Consider the following 6,745-nt stretch of genomic DNA (forward strand, 5'->3'; position numbering starts at 1 on the left):
AACCATCGGTATCTGTTGGCCTCCAGTTTTGCAGTTGTCAGGAAATAGGTGAGGGGATTGCTGTCAGGGACAAGTGTGAAGGGAAGCTTTAGTAGGGGGTTCTGATGGTTGAGTCACAGACTGCTGGTTCTTGACACTTTGTTTTGCACTCAGTTCAACCAGCACAGTCTTTGTGGGTATTACTACATCATGCCCAGTCTCATTGTGCAACACAACTGGAAGTCGACTGAAGTGCCTTGAGACAACTGGTTACCAACAACCCACAGGTCAAAGAAGAACGCCCTGAGATGGGATGAACCATGGATATGGGACACAGCATTATCTGTCTTGACAGTGTGCTCTTCCACTACCTTCTGAACCTCAGGTGGGTTGAACATGTAGCCTGAAAGGGTGAGTGGATGCGTCACTGTGGCAGGAGGCACAAAGAAAGAAGGAAAGTCACTGGTCAGGCTTGGCAGGGTTTTAATCTGTTCTGTATTGCCATCCACTGAAGTGTCTTTGAGTGGACCTTTTACTTCATGTTCCCTTGGAGATTGAAACACTTGTTAGCTTTTCCAGTCAGATATAATCTCAGATATAATCTCAGCTCCTGAAGGGGCTTGAGAAAGTTTTTCTAGCTCCTCTAGCAGAGGATGGTGCTGCACAACATGAAGTGGGCGGGACAGATGCTGGAAAGCCTGAATGCTATTGGTTGTCTGGGGTTATGACGGAGGAGTTGATTATACGACAGGAGAGGCACAGAGTGTGGGAATGTTTGGATCAGTTGGACAACAAGAACTATTCCAGAGGGACCCATTGTACCTGGGTTACACTTGCATCTCTCCACTGGCTCTCTGTCCGTTTTAGAATTGATTTTGAGGTTTAACTGATCACTTTAAAAGCTTGTCTGGTTTTGCCTCGAGTCTAAAGTCTAGAAATGCAGAACCTTTATGAGCCATCTTGCTGCCTTAGATCCTCGGATGGAGCTCTTCTAATAGTTCAAAAGTCAAGACTTGAATCTAGAGGAATTTCTGCTTGTGCCATCCAAGTGGCAACCTCCGGCCGTGAGAAATGAACAGAAAGTCTAAAAACTGCAGTTCCTCGAGTGTCCACTTGTGACGCTGGCCCCAAAGAACCAGAAACCACATACACACCCATTCAAAGAGCCGGTCTTTACAGCAGAAATAAACATGTTTACAGCCTGGTTTAAAAGACGGTTCAGGTCTGAACAGTTCATTTCTCTGTCGGCACACACTGTACGGGGTGAACCGTTTTATAACTCAGAATTTTTCGATGATATACTGTATATATCTTGAGATGATTTGTTTTCCATAATTAGAGGCACAGCTGACTTAATTAACAGTCGGGAACACTGTAGCTGTTAGCCAGGAAGCTAAAGGCCCGCCTTTTTACCTCACACTAACTCCACAGCATGATCGGCTTCAGAACAGGGCTTTAGGAACAGATTGGTGATGTCACTGAGACTAGGTCTGTTTATTATACAGACTATGGGGCCATCAGGGACCCTCTACACCAAAACGACCTTCCAGTGGGGAACAGGTGTGCAGGAACTGTGACATCTTTTGAGTCACTTATTAAAACTCACCTTCATTCCAATGACTTTGTGTGATTCTACCTTTTTAATTAAAGTCATTTAGTATTCATTAGTTTTGTTTAATCTCTCTGTCATTGATTCTTTTTAATGCTCCTGATCTATTTATCTGTTTGTTCTTCTTCTGATGTTCTGTCTTCCTGTCTCTAACCTCTTTTATGTATTTCTTTTACTTTTACGTCTTACTGTTCCACATCTTTTTATGTTTTGTAGGATGTCAGGGGAGAATTGCCACTTACAGTGGATAGCGAAAGTCTACACCCCCCTGTTAAAGTGCCAGGTTTTGTGATGTAAAAAATTGAGACTAAGATAAATCATGTCAGAACTTTTTCCACCTTTAATGTGACCTATAACATGAAGAATTCAACTGAAAACAAAATTAAAATCTTTTAGGAGTAGGAATAAAAAATAAAAAGCTAAAATAATGTGGTTGCATAAGTGTACACACCCTTTAACTATTACTTTGTTTAAGCACCTTTTGATTTTATTACAGCACTCTGTTTCATTTTTTTGTAGGTCTCTATTATCATGGCACATCTTGACGTGGTGATATTTTCCCATTCCTCTTTACAAAAAAGCTCCAAAATCATCAGCCCTCCTCAGACCACCCCACATATATTTAACTGGATTCAGGTCTGGACTCTGGCTGGGCCATTCCAAAACTTGAATCTTCTTCTGGTGAAGCCATGATTTTGTTGATTTGGATGTATGCTTTGGTTTGTTGTCGTGTTGAAAGGTGAAATTCCTCTTCATCTTCATCTTTCTAACGGTCTGGAGGTTTTGTGTTAAACTGACTGGTGTTTTTAACTGTTCATACTTCCCTCCACCTTGACTTTGGCCCTGGTTCCAGCTGAAGAAAAACAGGCCCTGGTGTTCTTTATGTGATGTGCAGTGTTGTTTTTATGACAAACATATCTTTTGGAATTATGGCCAAAAAGTTCAACCTTGGTTTCATCAGACCATAAAAGATTTGATGCTTTTGGGAGACTTCATGTGTGTTTTTGAAACATGTTGCCAGGCTTGGATGTTTTTCTTCTTAAGAAAAGTCTTCCCATAGCAGAAACATATGAAGAATAGGAGAGATGTTGTCACATGTAGTACACAGACAGTACTAGTCAGAAATCCCTGCAGCTCCTTTAATGTTGCTGTAGACCTCTTGGAAGCCTCCCTGACCAGTTTTCTTCTGGTCTTTTCATCAGTGTTGGAGGGATGTCCAGTTCTTGGTACTGTCACTGTTGTGCCATTGACCCTTTACCCCTCAGAAGGCTGTGCCTTTTTCCAGGTTGTCACTGGAAATAAGAATTTGTTCTTAATGACTTACCTGGTTAAAAAAAAGGTTAAATGAATAAAAATAAAAGTGCCGTATTTTCTCCACTTGATGATGACGGTCTTCACTGTGGTCCATGGTAGATCTAATGTGTTTATTAACATGTTTGTACCCTTCTCCTGACTGATACCTTTCAACAATGAGATCCCTCTGATGATTTGGAAGCTCTCTGTGGACCATGGCTTTTGCTGAAATATGAACTGAGGACATGTGATGAAAATCCTCCTAGAACAGCTGATCTTTATTGGGATTAATCAAAGTCACTTTAAATTATGACAGGTGTATACTGACTACTATTTGTCATGAGTTTGAATGTGATTGGTTAATTCTGAACACAGCCACATCCCCAGTTATAAGAGGGTGTGTACACTTATGTAACCACATTATTCTTATTATTATTCTTTTAATTCTTCCCCCTAAAAGATTTAAGGGGTGTTTAGACATTCGCTATCCACTGTAGGGTGTAATATAAAAATATATGAATATGTTTTTATAAAATATATGAACTTACAGAGAAACTTGTGTGCAATAAAAATGACCACACTTACTGTTGAACATAAAGTAAAGACAACAACAACAACACTTTGAACAATAGTTCAAATGAGCTCTTCTGTTAGAATCTTCTTACAACAAGTACAAAGAAAATAAATAACATAACCAAACAAAACACCACAACTGTGGCTAGAAATACCTGTGGCAGCAGCATATCCACAACACACACACACACACACACACACACACACACACACACACACACACACACACACACACACACAAACACACACACACACACACTCAGACACACACATGCAGGCACATACACACACACAAACACACACATGCACGCACATACACTAGTACTCACACACGCACACACACACACACACACACTCAGACACACAAATGCAGGCACATACACACACACAAACACACACATGCACGCACATACACACTCAGACACACACACACAAACACAAACATGCAGGCACATACACACACACAAACACACACATGCACGCACATACACACACAAACACACACACATGCAGGCACATACACACACACATGCAGGCACAAACACACACACAAACACACACATGCACGCACATACACTAGCACTCACACACACACACACACACACAACATGGTGAACTGAGTTTACAACATTCTGTTTTTCTGCTTCCCTCTTTGCAGCAGTTCCTATTTTTCATGAAACCTCTGATGTGTTATCTTTCTCTACAGAGCAGGGATGACTGTGCTCAGGTGTTTCTGTTGGTCAGCATGATAACGTGAAACAACAAAACTGACGACTCACGCCCAGGCCTTCTTGGCTGTGTGTCTCTTTCCCGTAAAGAGGAAGTCATTTTGGGAGTGGAGCTTGATCAGCTCTGCTGTGTTCTCTTCCGTCCCTGTTAATGAGGAGATAAGACTGCACTGGATTACTCCTCAGGTGGTAACAAACACCCGAATGCATCAAGCCATCAAACACATCATTTCACACTTGATGACATGTATAGAGCTCTATGACATGTCTGTGTGTGTGAATGCTAAACGATAGAGTTCATTTGGTCTTGATGTTAGCAGCCACATGAGTGCTTCCTGATGTCGCCCAGGTTAAGCCTTCACGGTTTTCTCCACCAGTTTATGGATCAGTACAGCAAAGGCTGTGATAAACAAGTCCCCTTTGTTTCACAACATGTCTTGTATGTTTGATGAAACCTCTCTTTAACCAGGAACTCCCATTGAGAGTTCCAAACAACACAACATGAAGAACACACAAAGATCATCCTTGATGACGGTCGATCATTTGTTTAGTGATATTAATGTGTCAGATTGAGCTTTGTTAAATCATAATAAAATGATCTGTTTGGACGCAGCTGATCGTGAAATTAATGAAACAACAAAGGAGGTTATTCATAGAGGTAACTACAGACACTTCACTGTTCACATTTTTAGTATCCTCACCCTCTTGCATTACATATTGATTGTTTTAGGAGTAAAATGTGGACATTCATATCAGAATCAGAAATACTTTATTTATCCCGGGGGGAACTTCAGTCATTCCAGCTGCTCCTGTACACAATAAGTAAGAATATCAAATAATATTAATAAAGCAAGTAATTAATATAAATACAAATACAATGAAAATAATGATAATAAATGGTTGTATAATCCATGGTTGAAGTCCCCGGAGATCAGGAAGAGGCCTTCAGGTGGTCTGTCTGGAGATCAGGAAGAGGGCACTCTGGTGGTCTGTCTGGAGATCAGGAAGAGGGCACTCTGGTGGTCTGTCTGGAGATCAGGAAGAGGGTACTCTGGTGGTCTGTCTGGAGATCAGGAAGAGGGTACTCTGGTGGTCTGTCTGGAGATCAGGAAGAGGGCACTCTGGTGGTCTGTCTGGAGATCAGGAAGAGGGTACTCTGGTGGTCTGTCTGGAGATCAGGAAGAGGGCACTCTGGTGGTCTGTCTGGAGATCAGGAAGAGGGCACTCGGGTGGTCTGTCTGGAGATCAGGAAGAGGGTACTCTGGTGGTCTGTCTGGAGATCAGGAAGAGGGTACTCTGGTGGTCTGTCTGGAGATCAGGAAGAGGGCACTCTGGTGGTCTGTCTGGAGATCAGGAAGAGGGTACTCTGGTGGTCTGTCTGGAGATCAGGAAGAGGGTACTCTGGTGGTCTGTCTGGAGATCAGGAAGAGGGCACTCTGGTGGTCTGTCTGGAGATCAGGAAGAGGGCACTCTGGTGGTCTGTCTGGAGATCAGGAAGAGGGTACTCTGGTGGTCTGTCTGGAGATCAGGAAGAGGGTACTCTGGTGGTCTGTCTGGAGATCAGGAAGAGGGCACTCTGGTGGTCTGTCTGGAGATCAGGAAGAGGGTACTCTGGTGGTCTGTCTGGAGATCAGGAAGAGGGTACTCTGGTGGTCTGTCTGGAGATCAGGAAGAGGGCACTCTGGTGGTCTGTCTGGAGATCAGGAAGAGGGCACTCTGGTGGTCTGTCTGGAGATCAGGAAGAGGGCACTCTGGTGGTCTGTCCGGAGATCAGGAAGATGGGACTCTGGTGGTCTGTCTGGAGATCAGGAAGATGGGACTCTGGTGGTCTGTCTGGAGATCAGGAAGAGGGTACTCTGGTGGTCTGTCTGGAGATCAGGAAGATGGGACTCTGGTGGTCTGTCTGGAGATCAGGAAGAGGGCACTCTGGTGGTCTGTCTGGAGATCAGGAAGAGGCCTTCAGGTGGTCTGTCAGGAGATCAGGAAGAGGGCACTCTGGTGGTCTGTCTGGAGATCAGGAGGAGGGCACTCAGGTGGTCTGTCTGGAGATCGGGAAGAGGGCACTCAGGTGGTCTGTCTGGAGATCGGGAAGAGGGCACTCTGGTGGTCTGTCTGGACATCAGGAGGAGGGCACTCAGGTGGTCTGTCTGGAGATCAGGAAGAGGGCACTCAGGTGGTCTGTCTGGAGATCGGGAAGAGGGCACTCTGGTGGTCTGTCTGGAGATCAGGAAGAGGGCACTCTAGTGGTCTGTCTGGAGATCAGGAAGAGGGCACTCAGGTGGTCTGTCTGGAGATCAGGAAGAGGGCACTCAGGTGGTCTGTCTGGAGATCGGGAAGAGGGCACCCTGGTGGTCTGTCTGGAGATAAGGAAGAGGGCACTCAGGTGGTCTGTCTGGAGATCGGGAAGAGGGCACTCTGGTGGTCTGTCTGGAGATCAGGAAGAGGGTACTCTGGTGGTCTGTCTGGAGATCAGGAAGAGGGCACTCTGGTGGTCTGTCTGGAGATCAGGAAGAGGGCACTCAGGTGGTCTGTCTGGAGATCGGGAAGAGGGCACTCTGGTGGT

The sequence above is a fragment of the Notolabrus celidotus genome, chromosome 4 (assembly GCF_009762535.1).
Source record: "Notolabrus celidotus isolate fNotCel1 chromosome 4, fNotCel1.pri, whole genome shotgun sequence".
NCBI classification, from domain to species: Eukaryota; Metazoa; Chordata; class Actinopteri; order Labriformes; family Labridae; genus Notolabrus; species Notolabrus celidotus.